The following is an 18,516-nucleotide window of genomic DNA, read 5'->3' on the forward strand; positions in this document are numbered from 1 at the left end:
GTTGTTACCATTAATCTCATTGTTCTCATAGAAGGCATGTTGTTTACAACTGAATTCCAGTTCTTACTAGAGCGAGACCTTTGTCTTTGTTAACATTCTTTTCCTCTAGCACTTGTCGTTTCAGTTAAGAATTACTCCTCCAGGGAACATGGAGTCACTATGAAAACAATCATGGTATTGAACAAAATGAGTAACATTGCTCTTTGCTGGGAGATATAAAATTATCGAGGTTATTGGTCATAACTGGTGCCAAGTTATGATCAAAAGTCCCTGAAGGTCAAAAATTTTTTTAAAATCAAAATGTGCAACTTCTCAACAAAATATGTCCATGTGAACGTTTAAATCTTTCTTTAAAGTGAAAAAAAATGCTCTATTGTAAAAGAATGGTGCATAGAGTCTGATATCTCCAGTCCTGCTGAAGCGTCTCGGCCCGAAATGTCGAATGTACTCGTTTCCAAAGATGTTGACTAGCTTGCTGATCCTCCAGTATCTTGTGTGTGTTAATTGGTTCAATAGCAGGTTGTCACCAACAGAGAGCAAAGACAAAGTGCCTTATGTTCAAACTGCTTGAATTAGTATTCCATTTCTAATGTGAAATTATGTCAGGAGAGGAAACAGTCAAACAGTCTCTGTAGCTAAGAACTGCTCATAATATCCACCACACTTCCACCTCTGTAACAAAGTACACATCCACTAAAAATGTCAATGGACCTCCTCAAGATGAAGGGGCCATGAGTATTCCCAAGAAGCAGGGCATTTATTATTAATAAAAATCATGAGCATTTAGGGAGTGGAAGCCCTTGCTGCTGATGAAAAGTCCCAAATTATTAATCAGAACCTTGAGGACATCTAGTCAATGGCTGCCCACATTCATTAGAAGTCAGCAACTCTGGCAAAACCATAGTACCACAACCCTACTTTCTACTTACACAATAAACAACACAGGTGGAACCCTTTCTTCACAGAATGCCTTGGTGATCTCTGTAATTCTGCAGAGACCAGGAAATCGAGAAATATGGCGAAAAAAAGTCTACTGTGGCCACCTGGAATGATCCAGTGGTGAGCAAGTTGAGAGTTTGCCTTCAGGGAACCCACAAGAGGTTGGCTGAGGATCTGGAAAGCAGAATCCTGTGAAAATTATGCTTACCAGACACATTCAGATACAATGTAGTGTCTCTAAAGACTCAGAGAAATAGATGGTCATGTCCTTGCCTTCTACCTGAAGGTCTCTGACCTTCTGAATGACCTTTCATGTCTATCCAAAGGCACCAATAATAGATAGCTACTGGCAGTGTCATCACAGGGTGACACATTGAACAAGTACCCCAACAGCTAGGTGCTTAAAAAAAAGTCTTGTTAGACGTAGCATCTGCTGTAAACTTTGGAAGATGTCAGGGCAGCTTAAGTCAGAATCAAGTATATTATCACTGATGTGATGTGACACTTCTTGTTTTGCAGCAGAAGCTTTCATAGATTTTTATAAATGCACCGTAGAAAGCCTTCTTCTAGGGTGCATCACAACCTGGTATGGAAGCTGTCCTGTCCAAGACTGAAAGAAGCTGCAGAAGATCGTGAACACGGCGCAGCACATTACACAAACCAATCTTCCATCCTTGGACTCACTTTAAACCGCATGCTGTCGGAGCAGTGCTGCCAGGATAATCAAGGACACGACCCACCCAGCCAACACACTTTTCGTCCCTCTTCCCTCCAGGAGAAGGCTCAGGAGCTTGAAGACTTGTACGGCCAGATTTGGGAACAGCTTCTTTCCAACTGTGACAAGACTGCTGAACGGATCCTGACCCAGATCTGGGCCGTACCCTCCAAATATCCGGACCTGCCTCTCAGTTTTTTTGCACTACCTTACTTTCCATTTTTCTATTTTCTATTTATGATTTATAATTTAAATTTTTAATATTTACTAATTTTTACTATTTTTAATATTTTTAATATTTAATACTTGTAATCCAGGGAGTGGGAAGCACAGAATCAAATATTGCTGTGATGATTGTACGTTCTAGTACCAATTGTTTGGTGACAATAAAGTATAAAGTATAATAAAGTACAGTGCAAAGACATAAAATTACTACAAATTACAAAATACGTAAACAGTGCAAATAAACAGAATGGCAAGGTAGTGTTCTCGGGTTGCTTAGAAATCTGATGATGGGGGAGGGAGGAGCTGTTCCTAAATCATTGAGTGTGGGTCTTCAGGCTCCTGGAATTTCTCCAGGAGTAGTGATGGTAGAAATGAGAAGAGGTCACATGCTGGAAGGTTAATGATGGATGCTGCCTTTTTGAGGCACCACCTCTTTAACGTGGGGAGGTTTGTGAAAATGCAAATATTGTTACTTTAACATCTTTAAATTAAGAATATTTATTGGAAGAAAAAGTGCGTGTGTGGAGGTAGGAGGCAATTTGTCAATGAAAAGTCTACACTACATTTCATTGCCCACACAGAAATGCTGATGAAAATTACCCATGCACGTTATGTTGTGCACAGTAATTAAAGTAGATCATTCTTTGGCGCAATTAGCTGTTTCCTGTATTCTGATAGACAAATATTGTGTTTTTAATACCCTTGAGAATATAGGAACGTGTGCAATCATAATTTATCTTTACATATTGTGAGAAATGCTATGACTTTAAATGATTAAAAGATTAAACAGCAATTGAATTTTTCACCAGAACAATAATGGAGCTCTGGCCCTCACTATCTAAAAGGCCAGTGGAGGTGTAAACACTCACCTTGTAAAAGGTACTTCGCTAAGTTTCACCCACAGAGCCGGGATGATCAGCTCTTTCTGACTGAATTGTGTAAGATGGGCCAGGTAGCCCCACTGTGATTCTATTAAATAATACTGAACATTTACCAATATTCAAAGCCCTCCCACCCACCCCAAGCTGAAATTCTCACAAGCAGTTTTTCATCAGTTAGTTACTCTCTCCTCACTGTTCTCCAGCACTACTTTGCCAAGGAAAAATTCATCTTCCAGGCTGTCAAAAGGTTTACTCAAGGAATGACCCTGCTGAATTTCATTTATTGTCAGCAATGCTGCCTTTTAGAAAATGAGTTAAACTGGCCTCCCATCTGTACTCTCGGGTGGATATAAAAAATTTCATTATACCAATTTAGAAAGTAAGTAACTATCCTATGCAAATAAAAATGATCTTGTTATTATCATAATGCTTTTTGGTTAAGTGGATGGGCATATTGGCTGCAAAGAGCATTGCATCTGTGACTGTACTTGAAAGGTACTACATTCGTTATAAAGCCTTTGTAAAAAGCTATGTGCTTAGCCCCCTGCTCTGTTCATTTTATAATTATGACTGTGAGGTCCAATGACATAGTTAACTTTGCTGACAACATCACTGTTGCTCACCAAATCAAAGGTGGTGACAAATCAGCAGATAGGAGGGAGACCGAGAGTCTGGCTGAATGGTGCCACAACAACAACCTCTCACTCAAGGTCAGCAAAGGCAAAGAGCTGATAATTGACTCTAGGAGGTCCATGAGCCAGTCCTCATCAGGGAATCTGAGGTGGAGAGGGTTAGCAACTTTAAGTTCCTCAGCATTATCATTTTAGATGACCTATCCTGGGTCCAGCACGTAACTGCACTACAAAGAAGTCATGGCAGCACCCCTGCTTTCCTAGAAGTTTGCAAATTTTCGGCATACCATCTAAAATACTGACAAACTTCTATAGATGCACAGTGGAGAGTATACTGACTGCATGCATCATGGTCTGGAATGGAATCACCAATGCCCTTGAACAGAAAAGCCTACAAAAAGTAATGGATACATCCTCGTTCATCACAGGTAAAACCCTCCCTACCACGAAACACATCTACAAAGGGTACTGTCACAGGAAAGCAGCATCTCTCCCCCCCCACCAACCTCCCATCCAGGCCATGCTCTCTTCTCATCAGGAAAGTGGTACAGGAGCCTCAGGCCCCACAACACCAGGTTCAGGAACAGTTATTACCCCTCAATCATCAAACCCTTGAACCTTGAACATAAAACACAATTTTTGTCCATCAGAATACAGGAATAACTTTACTCATCCCAACACTGAAATGGTTCCTCAACCTATGGACTCGCTTTCAAGGACTCCGCAATTCATGTAATCAATATTTATTGCTTATTTATTATTATTATTATTTTGTTTTTTTCCTCTTCTACTATTTTCACAGTTTGTTTTCTTTTGCACATTGGTCGTCCGTCTTTGTTGGGTGCGGTTTTTCATTGACTCTTGTGTTTCTTTGTACTTACTGTGAATGCTGGCATATACTTTGAAAGATATGGTATTAGAGGGGTGGTACATGACTGGTTAAGTAGTTATTTGGAAGACAGTTATCAGTATGTACATATAAACAACTCAAATTCAAAACTTTTGAGGGTAACTTGTGGGGTTCTACAAGGTTCAGTGCTTGGTCCATTGCTGTTCATTTTGCATATAAACGATATATGTATGATCTCTCAGACATTAAAATGTATATTATTTGCTGATGATACAACTATATTTTGTAGTGGGGAGCATCTGAAACAACTTTTGGATACAGTGGAGAAAGAACTAAAAATTATAAAGAAATGGTTTGATACTAACAAGTTATCACTGAATCTAAGTAAAACTAAATTCATAATACTTGGAAACCGTGTACCAAACTCCTATAGTAAACTTAGAATAAATGATGTTGAAATTGATCAGGTACCTGAAAAAAAATTTTTAGGAGTGGTAATAAAATTAAGCTGGAAACCACATATAAATTATGTCAAAGCAAAAATGTCAAAATCTATTGCAATGCTGTACAAAGCGCAAGATTTCTTAAATCAGGAATCTTTGCATACATTATACAGTTCACTTATAGTCCCATACATGACTTACTGTGTAGAGGTATGGGGAAATACATACAAAACAAATATAAACTCAATTTTTCTACTCCAAAAGAAAGTCATATGAATTGTAAATAAGACAAGATATTATGAGCCAACCAATCCACTATTTATTCAACTAAACACTTTAAAATTCAGAGATTTCGTAGATTTTAAAATAATACAAATTATGTATAAAGTAAAAAATGGACAGCTACCACAAAGTATCCAAAGGTTGTTTAAAATGAGAGAAAGTCAACATGATTTGAGAGGAACATGTATATTTCAAAAACAAAGGATAAGAACGAATGTAAAAAATCATTGTACTTCAGTCTGAGGGGGGAATCTACGGAACAGTTGTAGTGTGAATTTAAAAACATGCACCATACTTAACAAGTTTAAAAAATAATTTAATAAAATACATAATTTAAATAAATAGGAGTAATGTAAATAAATCACACTTGAAATTGGATTTTGTGTTAAAAGATTATGAAATTTTTTGTTTTGATGTGATGATTGACGCCAAATATGTTGTTGTATGAGTAAGAGGGGTAGGCGTAATAAGCTGCAGCTTCAGCCTACACCCTTTCGGTCTGTTTTAAAGAATATCTATGGTTTTTTGTTGTAATTTTGTGTTATGAAATCATCGTTATGAAATCAGCATTGAAAATGATGCTTTTTGGGTATGTTTGTACTGACCGAAATAAATTTCATTCATTCATTCATTCACTTTGAACTTTTGAACTTTGAAATACTTTGGAACATCCTATGAGTGTGAAAAGTATTCATCCAAGTTCTTCTGCTCAGTAAGTTTACCAATTCTCTGCAATTGTTATATCTTTCCAGATGTTTAGAGAACTTATAAAGGGGAAAAGGGAAATGGAGGAGGAATAAATACTCTGTCTTCAAGGAAGATGCTGAGGAATCAAGGATCTAGAGTAAATGACAAAATAAAAGAATGTACTGATAAAACTCAAGAAGATAACGAGCCTGAAAAGCAGCAATTATCAAGGACCTGGTTGAGGAGATCAAACATAATATTTCCATGCTCCAGTACAACAAAGTCAACTGTGAATCTGAGTGGTGATGAAGATACCAAAAAGCTCTAAGGAGATACAGATAAGGTCGATGAGCTGAAACCACACAGTAAATGATGAAGAATGTCAGGCTATCCTTTTAATAGAAAAGTCAAATGCTGAATATGTAAAACCTTGAAAATATTATTTATAGAAATGAGTAATATGATGGTTGAAAATAAAATGTCTTGTAATACCAACAGGAGACTGTATTGTGAAACATATGTCAATTTCAGCTTCCTGTTAAAAAAAATGTTTTCAGAACTGTATGCACTGTTTGGCATAGAACCTCCAGAAGTGAAATGCTAGAGATGGAGAATAGCTACTGGATTTTAAAAATGGGGTCTTCCTCTACGGCACATATAACACACGAACTTGATATTTGTTTCACAGTTAGGACTGACCCAATAGGTTCATTTTAGTAATTATTGTTACAAAATCTTCTCTTGCAATACCAACAGGAGGCTGTATTGTGGAAAATTATTTCTTTAAACAGGAAATTAAAATTGACTAATATCTTCAAAACTGTATGCACTGTTTGGCGTAGAATCTCAAGTGAAATTCTTGTCAAATTTCATTATTTGTGCAAGTCATTTGTTTTCCTATCCCTGGTTTGAACTGATTAAGCTATCTTACAACTGGGATTTAAAACAGGCTGCGGACTTGAGCTTTACATCATTTTGTTCCGATTTTTATTTTGTGTTTGGGTTTGAATCCAGTTCTTTTCCAAACTGAGAAAACAGGCAGTCATTGCAAAATAGAAATGACAATTATTTCCCGTTCTTCCTGTTTGCTAAATTATGTTTTTGACGGATGCTTAGTTAATTAGATTTGAAGACCTGGAGTAGGCCCCATCAGCTTCTCAGCTGCTGTTCAGTAAGATCTTGGCCAATCTAATCGTAATCTCAATTTTGCTTTATTGATTACCTGTGGTCACCTTTCTCCTATTTGCTTATCATGTATCTACCAGCTCTACATAAAAATAGCCAAAACACATGGCTTCCAAAGCCCTTTGAGATGTGCATTTTAAGCAAAATACTCAGAAAATATTTTGCGTTATGTCTGTCTGCAATGGATGGACCTCATTTTTGAGCACAGACCTCTAGTGGTAGATTCTCCCATGAGAAAATATCCTCCCAACATCCACCCTCTGAAGATTTTATCTGTTTCAGTCCTCCCCATTCACTCTTCTGAACTCCAACAGATATATTAAATAAACTACAATTACTAGCATGGCAGGCTTGGGGATCCATGCCACATATTTCTCTGTTGGGTTATTTGGCCTTTTAATGCATTGTACTTTCGTAAACATGTATTGCTAGTCATGTGGACTTAGCTTCTCTTATTACAGCATTCTACTTTGGTATATGATATTCTGAAGTGAACTGAATAAATCCAGCTGGACTCTAGTCCCCTGTCAGAGAGATTGCACTTTCTGCGAGAGTAGCCTCCTAGCAGCACCTCAGTGAACTGCTGTAGGTTAAAGGTCGTTTCTTAAATGTGACAACATGGTGGCATGATAGCATAACAACTAGTAATGTTATGTGATGCCAGCAGTAAGATCAGGGTTCGATTCCTGCCACCGTCTATAAGGAGTCAATACGTTCTTTCTGTGATTGCATGGGATTCTGCTGGGTGCTCTGGTTTCCTCCCACATTCCAAAGGCGTACAGGTTAGAGGTAGTAAGTAATGGCTGCGCTATATTGGCACCAGGAAGTACGGTGACACTTGAGGTCAGCCCAGCACAATCACCGCTGATTTGATTTGACGCAAACGACGCATTTCACTGTATGTTTCCATGTACTACGAATGGTAGTAAACCAATTGTAAAGCAAATCTCAGGATCAACTACTCCAGTTCAAAACTCCACCAAGTGATAGTGTGCTACATTGCTTCTCAAAGGTTATGACCCCTCAACCGTCAGGCTCTTGAACCAAAGCTAATAACCTTACTCATCTACACTCACCCCATCACTGAACTGTTCCCACAACCTATGCACTCACTTTCAATGTCTTTTCATCTCCTGTTTTCAATATTCATTGATTGTTTGTTTGTTTATTTATTCATTTTTGTATTTGCACAGTTTGTTGTCTTTTGCACATTGGTTGTGAGGCAGCCGTTCTTTGATTCTATTGTGTTTCTTGTACTTATTGTGAATGCCCGCAAGAAAATGAATCTCAGGGTTGTATATGGTGATATATATGTACTTAAATAATTTGCCTTGAACTTTGAATTTACTTTCCACTATTACAATGCTCATTTTATCAATATTTTCAAAAACTTACACATTAACCCATATTTTGTGAAGACTCTACAAAAATTGATTCAAACGCATAATTGATTTTAAAAAATGTCATAGGCATGTTATAATTTTTTTTCAATGAAAGCTAGTTCCTTCCTCATACAAGATCAGAGATGAGTAATGGTAGCAATTGAAACAGATGCCAGCTCGATAAATTATTCAACTGAAATAGTAACTTTTTTTTCTATATCCACAGATACTGTCTAAACTGTTAATAATTTCCTGCAGTTTCTTTTAATATAATTCAACAAAAATAGCTTTCAATTTGTGCAAAGCACCTTCAATAATTACCACTCTGGATGTAAATTGTCCTGATAGACAAACCCCAACAAGCAGCAATACAATGAAGTAATAACATTTCTGTAAGCAACATCACATGACACACCCAACCCTTCACCAAAGTTTATGGCTGTAATTAAACGGTACCTTTCATAAGTAAAATAGCCCAAAGCAAAATGGGTACTTTTACAGCATAGTTATAGTGTAAGTAAAGAAAATGCTGCAGCCAGTTTTACACAGAGGAAGATTCCACAACATCAGTTAGATACATGATCCATTTTCTTGTTAAATAAAAAGAGTAAATAAATGAACAAGCAACCAACACTGAATAGCCATGAAGGAGAACTTCCTTGTCACCCTCAAAATAGTGCTTGGTAATCTGACGTGGCAGACAGGACCTTGGCTTAAATTCTCAGCTAAAAGAAGGTGCCACCCACAGCATAGTTCGCCTTCTCTCTCTCAGTGTAGAGCAACGTGCTATTCATGCACCGCACTATTTGCTGTTTTTGATTGTGTCTTACAATTTGGTTTTCATTTTGTAATTCCGCACAAACATGCCTCTAAAGGGAAAATTCAAAATGAGGGAAATGACAGTCAAAGTGATCTTGCTTAATTAATAGAGTTTAATTCCAGAATTTATTTTCCAGAATTGTCATCTTCATTACAGATAGGTAGGTGATTTGAAAACTGAAACAGCAGTGAATCTCCACTGTCACCAGTTTTGCACAATCTGTTCCACTGTGAAAATGCCAGAATGCCCAGCACACTATAGCAATTCATTAGCACTGACTCCAAATAAAGTGCCTCTGCTGTCCTACATTATCCCTCTTCAGTAATGCACAGATGCCCCAGTTGGAACTTGGTAACATATGCCATTTTAGGTTTGGCAGCTCAGAAAGTTTTGGTTTACAATGGTGGCTGGACCATACTGACTTTTTGCCAGGGTTTCCAATTGGCATTACATCTGGGTTTACCATGTATGAGCTGCAATTCAGGAATCACCTTGTTCCGCCTCGGGAATCAGCATGGAATTCTAAAAGCAGGCACAGCTTTGCTGTAATAGATCAGCATTATGCAGGGGTTAAAACAAAAACCACCACTTAGATCCCTACTTATTAGAACTCAGGAGGTGGCCATTCATCTCATCAGATGCATGCCACTCACAGAGCAAATTCCATCAGTTCCAATCCCCCCCCACCTTATTTCTCTGTAACTCTCCAATTCACTCTTTTACATGCCCATCAACTCCCCTCTGCACTTTTTTGTCCCTTAATCCAATGAAATATCCTTGAGTTATGGAATAAAATGAGAGTACCAACAAAAACCAACATAGGAAACATGCAAACTGCACAATGACAACACCCAAAGTCAGGATTAAGCATGGCTCCTCGGAGCTGTTGGACAGCGGCACTAATTCCTGCACTCGCAATGCCTGGCAGACAAACAGAAACTCACTGGGGTTTGCAAGGCAGGCATTTAGGAGGGGAAGGTAGCTTATTTGAAAATTATTAAGCTTTAGTGTTAACTATTTGTGTTTTAGTTAACTCTGGAAGTTTCATTTTCCTTACTTAATTCCAATTTCATTCAAAGTTTGTAAATCTCTCAATGTCAGATATGATCAGATATGTAGTATTAAAATCAATGCAAATTTCATAAACGTCAAAGCCCTGGCCACAATTTTGCCAGCTGTTCGAGAATGCCAGAGAAAATAATGGGGACCAAGCTTCCACAATGCACTGCCTGATCTGCACTCACTGTCCAGACCATGGTGCTGGAAGTAAGGGCATGGAGGGTCACCAATCTCTGTCCTCTGCCTCCAGCCCACACAAGTACTAGTATAGTTCCAGACTGAGGGAGTTAATATGCAGAGCCTGACAGTGTAAAGGGGAGGCTACTTATAATGTCTAATACAAATTTCCCATCCAGAAAGATTATTGAAGCTGTTTTCTTAGTCTAAAAACATTACATCTCCTATCAAGGTATCCAAATTTCATAGTAATTTGCACTTTACTCAGAAGGAATTCATAAGAGTTACATTTATTACCACTGACTTACATGATGTTGTTTTGCAGCAGCAGTGCACTGCAAAGACAAAAAATTATTATGAAATATAATGAATAACTTTGATTAAAAGCATTATATCATAGCTACTTCCTCCTGAATTTCAGCTTAAATATTGTTGAGCTCAACAATGAAAAATTCAGAAGTTATCTACTGGTTGTATAAAGTTGGAAGATAAATAATCATTTTTCTGGCAAAGATAGAAAATATTTCTTCTACTCCTCCTGTTCTGCATATAAACAAAAACAAAGCACAGTAGAATGGAGGAAGCCTGGAAAGGAAAATAGGAAATGTCAGGCAGCTATAACCCCAAGTTTCTCCAACTGGTTTCCAGAATTCCTGCCATATCGATACAGTTTTAAGCCTCGACACCAGATCATCATGAACAGAATTCTAATGTGCGTAAGAGATTAGGTAAAGCAACTCAAAATTAGCAATTTCCTAGAAATGTACAGCAGAGCCTAAACTTTTAATGGTCATTACTGTCTGGTATTGGAAAAACTTACTTCATGCATTATCAATGTGTATCAAAACAAATATTGCTGCCTAAAAACATATTCGTTTGTACTTTTGGTTGAGATCAAGTGAAGAAGATCATGGCAAAAGAGATTTAAGTTTAGATTTAACTTTTTACAGGTGGTCCATGCATGGCAGGAGACTATAAAACACACTGTCATGGAGTAATGGTTGTAACTCTTTAACTTACTTAACACCAGGAAGCCCAAAACTAATTCCACTCTCAAGGGAGTGAAATAAAAGAGTAAGAAAATCTCATGACAACTAAACAGATTTGGTAGCACTAAACATGGAGGACTGCATATTGTTCTGGTCCCTTTATTTAACAGGATAGTCGCGCTTCTATTGGAGATAGTTCAAAGAAGATTCATTCCTTTGATTGCTGGAATATACAAATTGATTTTTGAGAAATGACTTGGGTATACCTCCATTTGGGCATTCTCACTGGAGTTTTGAAGAATAAATCACATTAGATCCTAAATGGGTTTGACAGAATAGTAATAAGAGGACATTTCTTCTCATGGGCAAATCTAGAACTAGGAAGCAAGAGTTTCTGAATGACTACAAGATGCCTTGCTATAATTACATGGCTTGAGAGACCACACCTGGAGTATTATACATTGTTCTGGTCTCCTTATTTAATAAAAGACATACCTGCTGTAGAGGGAGTGCACTGAAGATTCAGACTGATTGAGAGAGATTGAGAGAGGTAGATGGAGGAGACTGGGCCAAATGTGCCTGAATTCTCCAGAGCTGAGAAGAAGAGAGCATCTCGCTTAAAATGTCTGACAAGGCTGGATAAACTGGATGAAAAGAAGATACCTCCATTGACTGAAGGGTCTAGAACAAAGAAATATAGGCTCAGATAATCAGAACTTCTTCATTGAGAGGATGGTGTGGAGACAATTTGAATCCAAGTCATTGAATACATTTAATGGGCAGATACAAATTTCTGGACACAAAGTTATCAAGGAATACTGGCTAAGAGAATGAGAAAGAATACGAGCTTGAGATAGAGTATCAGTCATGCTTGTATTGAATGGAGAAGCAGACTCAAAAAGCCCATCTCCTATTCCTGTTTTTATAGAGATATTAATAAGGAGTCCTTTCTTCTCTCAGAATGCTGTGAATCTAAGGAATTCTCTCCCACAGAGAGCTATAGAAATATATTTGTGGACTTGTGACTTACTAGGGAGTTGTCGGTTATGTGAAACAGGCTGAGAAGTGGACTTAAGGTCAGGGTCAGCGCAGTCATGAACAGTGGGAAGTTGAGAAGCTCTATTGCCTGTTTTTACCTCATAATTATTAATTTGCCTACGTTTGAACTTCTTGGAATTATTTTCTACCTAATCCTTTTGATCTATGCATAAAACAAGACTGGTTACATCATAGTTTGTTCGGGCAATTCAAATGCACAGGAACGTAAGAAGATAAAGACAGACGTGGACTTTACCCCAATACATCACGTGCACATCCCTTATCATCATCAGTAGTATCTACAGGAGGTACTGCTTCAAGAAAGCAACAACTATCAGAGATCCACACACAAAATGCTGGAAGAACTCAGAAGGTCAGGCAGCATCTTTGGAAATGAATAAACAGTCGAGGTTTCGGACCAAGTCCCTTCATCAGAATTGGAAAGCAAGGGGGAAGACACCAGAAAGATGGTAGGAGAGGAGGATAGCTAGAAGGTGATAGGTAAAGCCAGGTGGGTGGGAAAGGCAAGGGGCTGGAGAAGGAGGAATCTGATAGGAGAGGAGAGTAGGCCATAGGAGAAGGGGAAGGAGGAGGCGACCAAGGGTGAAGTGATGGGCAAGTAAGGAGCGATAAAAGGCCTGAGTAAGGAATAGAAGAGGGGAGTGGGAGGGGAACAATTACTGGAAATGGAAATCGATATTCATGCCATCAGGTTGGAGGCCACTTAAGCAGAATATAAGGTATTGCTCCTCCACCCTGAGGGTGGCTTCATCTTAGCACAAGAAGAGCCCATGGACCAACAGGTCAAATCCATCAAAGATTCCCACCGTCCAGGCCATAACATTTTCTACAGCTACCATTGGGCAGGAGATATATAGATCTGAAGTGCCATACCACTAGGTTCAAGAACAGCTGCTTCCCTCCAACTTGCCTGTTCTTGAACGCTATAGCTTATAGCAACACGATAACCGCTTTGACCACGTTGTATTAAAATGGATTTTGTTTCTTTTGTTCTTTCTTGCAAGAACTGTGCATAATTTATGATTGAATTATGATTTTTTTGTGAAAGCTGTGTGCCTGTGATGATGTTGCAAGAAATTCTTTTTCACTCCACTTGCACATGCATGTACTTGTGCATATAATAAACTCCTCTTTGACCTTGATGCCCGCAGGGAAATGGGCAGCTGTCATTCTTTGGTGGAGGCAGTTCATCTGAATGTCACATGTGTAGTGTTCTGACCCATTATTTCCTTCCAGATGCTGCCTGGCCTGCTGAGTTTGATTTATGTTCCAGATTTCAACATCACTGGTCTCTTATGTCCTCAGTCAGCTTTCCATTGATATGAACACGGCTGATGGCTTATGAAACTCTACCAACAAAGGAGAATCATTTAAACAAAATGTTAAAGGTGCTGTAGCTGAGTGAAAAGTCTGGGCGTATTTCACAGGTTCTGCTATGGCTAGGCTGGGAGGTCTGGGTGGTGCTGGTCGTGCTGGCTGCTGAGGTGGTTTGCAAACAAAGTCCTCCAATGATTTCTGAACACAATACCCAAAACTTGTCTTCCCACAAAACATCTTATCCATTAGCTGTACTCGCACACAAGCACTAAAATTAGATCAAAATTTAAAAAAAACAGCAGACAGTGGGAAGCTAAATGATAATTTAATCTAAAAAAGAAAGTGCTGGAAATACTTTGCAGGTCAGGCTGAATCTGAGGGAAGAGAAACAAAGTTAGTAGTTCAGATCAAAGACCCTTCGTCAGAACTGTGAAGTGAAAGAAAGAAACTTGTTCAGCTGCAGGGAAGGTGAGGTGTCCGACGAGAAAGAACTTAAGTGACCATGGAGACAAAGCTGCAAACATGGTATCTGGTCAATGGGAGCAGTTTGACAATGAGAATATAGGCAAAAGAATGCAGGAATGACCAAATACAGACCAGGAAGGTATATAAGGTATGTCTGGCAGGTCAGACTGGGCAAGACCTCCACTTCCAGAGGGAAAATAACAGATTTAACCAATATCACAAATGGATGACTGGTACTTGCAGAGAAATCAAGTTCCTTTAAGTTGTAGAATTCAATATTAAGTCCAGAAAGTTGCAACATGCTCAAAGAGAAGGTGAGGTACTGTCCTCCCTCCCCGAGCCACACCAATCAGGGGTTTGGAAGGGTCAAGCAGAGCGGACTCATTGGCTCACTCACTGAGTCAGTGAGACAGACGTACCACGCCTCCTTGCTCCCCATTGCAGCTGTTTCTATGATCCTCTTCCATACACTTGTTTTTGTTCATTTCTCACTCGCAAACAGTTCTGGTTATGAGCAGTGCTCAGGAACAGAGCGCTCAGAAAGGTGGCATCCACTATTAAGGACACCCTTCACCCAGATGATGCCCTTTTCTCACTGTTACCATTAGGAAGGAGGTACAGAAGCCTGAAGGCACACACTTAATGATTCAGGAACAGCTTCTTCCCCTCTGCCACCCAAATCCTGAGAGGACATTGAACCCTTGGACACTACCTCACTTTTTTTTAGTATTTATTCACAATTTCTAATTTAACTATTCAATATACATATATATATATATATATATATATATATATATATATACTTACTGTAACTGATTAATTTATTTTTCTATATTATCATGTATTGCATTGTACTGCTGCCGCTAAGCTAACAAATTTCATGAGATACTGTATGCCGGTGACATTAACCTTAATTCTGATTCCGACTCTTTCACTACCTGGTGACTTCCTGTAGCAGCACAATCGTAAGCTGTTGTTTCTAGCAACTCTGGCTTTGGACAGAGTAACTTTAATGTTTAACCACTTTTTCAAAAATAATAAAATGTTTGTTTGGAGAGAAAATCAAGTTTCAATATATGTAGAGCACAGACTGTTTTCATATCTACTCGAAACATTTCAGCTGAGCTGGGGTCTTTGCTAGTTCAGGTGTCTGCTGGGGACCAGTACTAGCTCTGTTGGATATATAATGTTAATGCTGAGAGTCTCCCTGTCATCCATTGGAGACATTTATCAGGAGCACTGCACAGGCAGGGCCTTTAGTATTATTAAGGATCCCAGCCATCCATCCAGCGTCCTCTCCGGCTTTCTACCATCAAGCAGGAGACTACAACGTATAAAAACTAGAACCGTTAGAATGAGAAAGTTTCTTCTCCCAGGCTATCAGGCTTCTGAACTCCCTGCCATATTATATTCGAAGTGTCACTGGTTCATCTGTTCCCTACCTTATAATATTTAATATTAATATTAATATTCTTTACTCAGAGAGTGGTAGCTGTGTGGAACGAGCTTCCAGCAGAAGTGGTTGAGGCAGGTTCGGTGTTGTCGTTTAAAGTTAAATTGCACAACTATATGGACAGGAAAGGAATGGAGGGTTATGGGCTGAGTGCAGGTCGGTGGGACTAGGTGAGAGTATGAGTTCAGCACGGACTAGAAGGACTGAGATGGCCTTTTTCCGTGCTGTAATTGTTATATGGTTATATGGTTATTAATGCACTTAAGTTTGCTATTCATGTGTGATTCATCTATAGATTTTATCCTTCATAAGTTATCATTATGTGTGTTACGTGTACTACTGTGCTTTACACCCTGGATCTAAGAAACTTTGTCATTTGTTGCTTCCCCAAGTCATCTGTTAAAGGTGACTAATCTTTACCCTGTGGAAATTCATTTAGATACAAATACATTCCAGTGAATAATTATTGCAGGAATGAACTCCCTCTCTTGCTGAAAGCCTAATTGACCTTCCAGAAGCATTTATCAGCCATGGTCTCTCACGAAAGGGCTAGGTTTGAATCATCAAATCTTAATAATTCTGTCAAGCTGATCTACTGTATGTCAAACCCACAGACTTTCAAAGGAAACAGCTCCAATTGGTGAAAGGATGACGAACTCTTACTCAAGACCTGAAAAGCAACCAAGTGCTTGCCAAGCATTTTCCTGCAGAGGCCATCCTGAGGAAGAGAAGATGTCCTCTTTCCAAAAAGGCCTGATAAATAAAACAAACTGGTTTTGATGTCTGTTGTCAGCCATTTCCTTCTGCCAGGGCAACGTGCATCAGAATAAGATGTTTCTTCTCCTTTCCAAACTTAATCCAAGATGCAACTGCCTCCATGCTGAGGAGAAGTTCATTCTTGTCAAGTCCCCTGCCAGCAGTAATTGAAATGAACTATGCACCACAAACAATGGATTTATTCCTCTGCACCATGAGAACACTCTTCACTTACTAATGACATACTGACAAAGGAATGGCTTCGTTAGCATTTTGACTTCTTCACCAGTTATGCCAAGAGACTCATAAAAAGGCTAAGAATGCTTACATCCTCCAAAATCAACCTCTGCCAACTAAATTAGTAATTTCAATATAATTTTTGATACCCTTACCTGTTTTTTGTAACATGCAACTAAAATACAGTGGCATAGCTATCAATTCTCTGCTCAACCTGACACGACACGATCAAGTGAGCGGAACACCGTTAAAAAAAGAAATGGGGCCATTTGGAATATTCTGGAGAAAGTTCCTGCATTTCCAATAGGTCAGCGGGAAAGGCAAGACACAAGCTTTACAATGGTGAGAATGGTGGACAGCTTACTGTGAAGAACCTCCCAGGCACAGGCCCAATTCTAGCAAGCAGTGAATAGTGAATGTTATTATGAGCTTTCTTTCTGATGCTGAGTGAGCAGTGTATTTTATAGAAGTGGACACTTTTGGAGCCACAGAAGTTCCTCTGCCTGTTTCCTATGCTACAACAAGGGTTCCCAACCTGGGGTCTTTAGACCCCTTGCTTAATGGTATTGGTCCATGGTATTACAAAGGTTGGGATCTCCTGTGCTACAACCAGATCTATGAAGTACTTCACCAAAGTCCATTGCCTACGTGCTAGATGTTTGTGTGGACGGAGACCAACATATTCAACTGCCCAATGATTACAGGGCATCTGGTTGCCAATGGGCAGCCCCTGATGGAGCAACAGGCCACACCGTGTTTCCTACTCACCTGCAGTTCTGTAGAGGGCCACCAGTCAGCTGCTAGGGTGTGTGCCTGAGGTCAGCTTGGTGGGAGTATGAACAAGCTGGTGATCATTTGCCAGCTTACTTCAGCTCTCGCTCTGCTCTTGGTGCCCGAACCATAGTTCAGGGCAAGTACTCTTCTGTCTTATATTTGCATGATATTGTCTGGCAGCCACTCACTCAACCACTGCACAACCCACTCTTGGTACTTCGAGGCACCATGCAGGCGACCTGACAACATAATAAAATGCCTGGTCTAAGCAGTGAATAGTAGTTAATGTTATTGTGCTTCAATTGCTTCTACTCTTTCATGCAAAAGGCACATCTGTTTTGTGGTTCACAGAGGGCAGACAATGAACAACCAATAATGAAAGGGCCTGGCACATTCAGATAGAGCTTTTGGCCTTAGTTTCCAACCCTACTGGGCCCAAATTTCAAAGTACAGGTTTCCCCCGCCATCCGAAGGTAAAGCATTCCTATGAAACAGTTCATAAGCCGAAATGTCGTAAAGCGAAGAAGCAATTACCATTTACTTATATGGGAAAATCTTGTGAGCGTTCGCAGACCCAAAAATAACCTACCAAATCATGCCAAATAACACATAAAACCTAAAATAACAGTAACATATAGTAAAAGCAGGAATGATATGATAAATACACAGCCTATATAAAGTAGAAATACTTTTCCACAATCATTACTGATCTGTTCTCTGTAGCAAAAATCTCAGGCAAGCACCGTTGGCAGAAAATCTCACGCAAGTGCTGTTGGCAAAAACACGGCGCAAGGGCTCTCCAGTAACCTTTAAGCTATGAAGCTGCCAAATCATACCAAATAACATTTAAAAATACACAGCTGATATAAAGTAGAAATAATGTATGTACGGTGTAGTATCACTTACCGGAATTGGGAAGACAGCGCCAAGCACACTGATGATGGTGTGTTAGACTGAGTCGTCGCAGGTTGGGTGGTGCAGTGGCCCCCACCCTCCAGATCGCTGAGCGATACATTGCCGTGAAGCATGCACGGGTGCAGCGGTAGCCAGGAGGCATCCAGCACATCTTTAAGAAAAAAGCCGAAACAAACATGCTAATTAATTAGGTGCCAATTACGTGCCCAGATCAGTGCCGATTTCCGATTGCGTCATCTCTGATCTCGGCCGACAATTACGTGTCGGGCGGCTC

The 18,516-nt window shown here is 39.4% G+C and overlaps 1 protein-coding gene across 9 annotated transcripts in view; it reads right to left on the reverse strand.

Moving 5' to 3' along the window:
• The window catches only part of b3gntl1 (UDP-GlcNAc:betaGal beta-1,3-N-acetylglucosaminyltransferase-like 1), a 385,172-nt gene that overhangs the window by 300,721 nt on the left and 65,935 nt on the right, over positions 1–18,516 (reverse strand). The window contains exon 1 of one of the 9 annotated variants that reach the window (XM_072242378.1): positions 18,234–18,290. The exons of the other annotated variants lie outside the window; for them this stretch is intronic. The gene's annotated coding sequence lies outside the window, so the exon portion shown is untranslated. Of the gene's footprint in view, positions 1–18,233; positions 18,291–18,516 lie in introns of those variants that run through there. 9 annotated transcript variants of the gene reach the window in all.

Source organism: Mobula birostris, chromosome 24, assembly GCF_030028105.1.
Source record: "Mobula birostris isolate sMobBir1 chromosome 24, sMobBir1.hap1, whole genome shotgun sequence".
Classification (NCBI taxonomy): Eukaryota; Metazoa; Chordata; class Chondrichthyes; order Myliobatiformes; family Myliobatidae; genus Mobula; species Mobula birostris.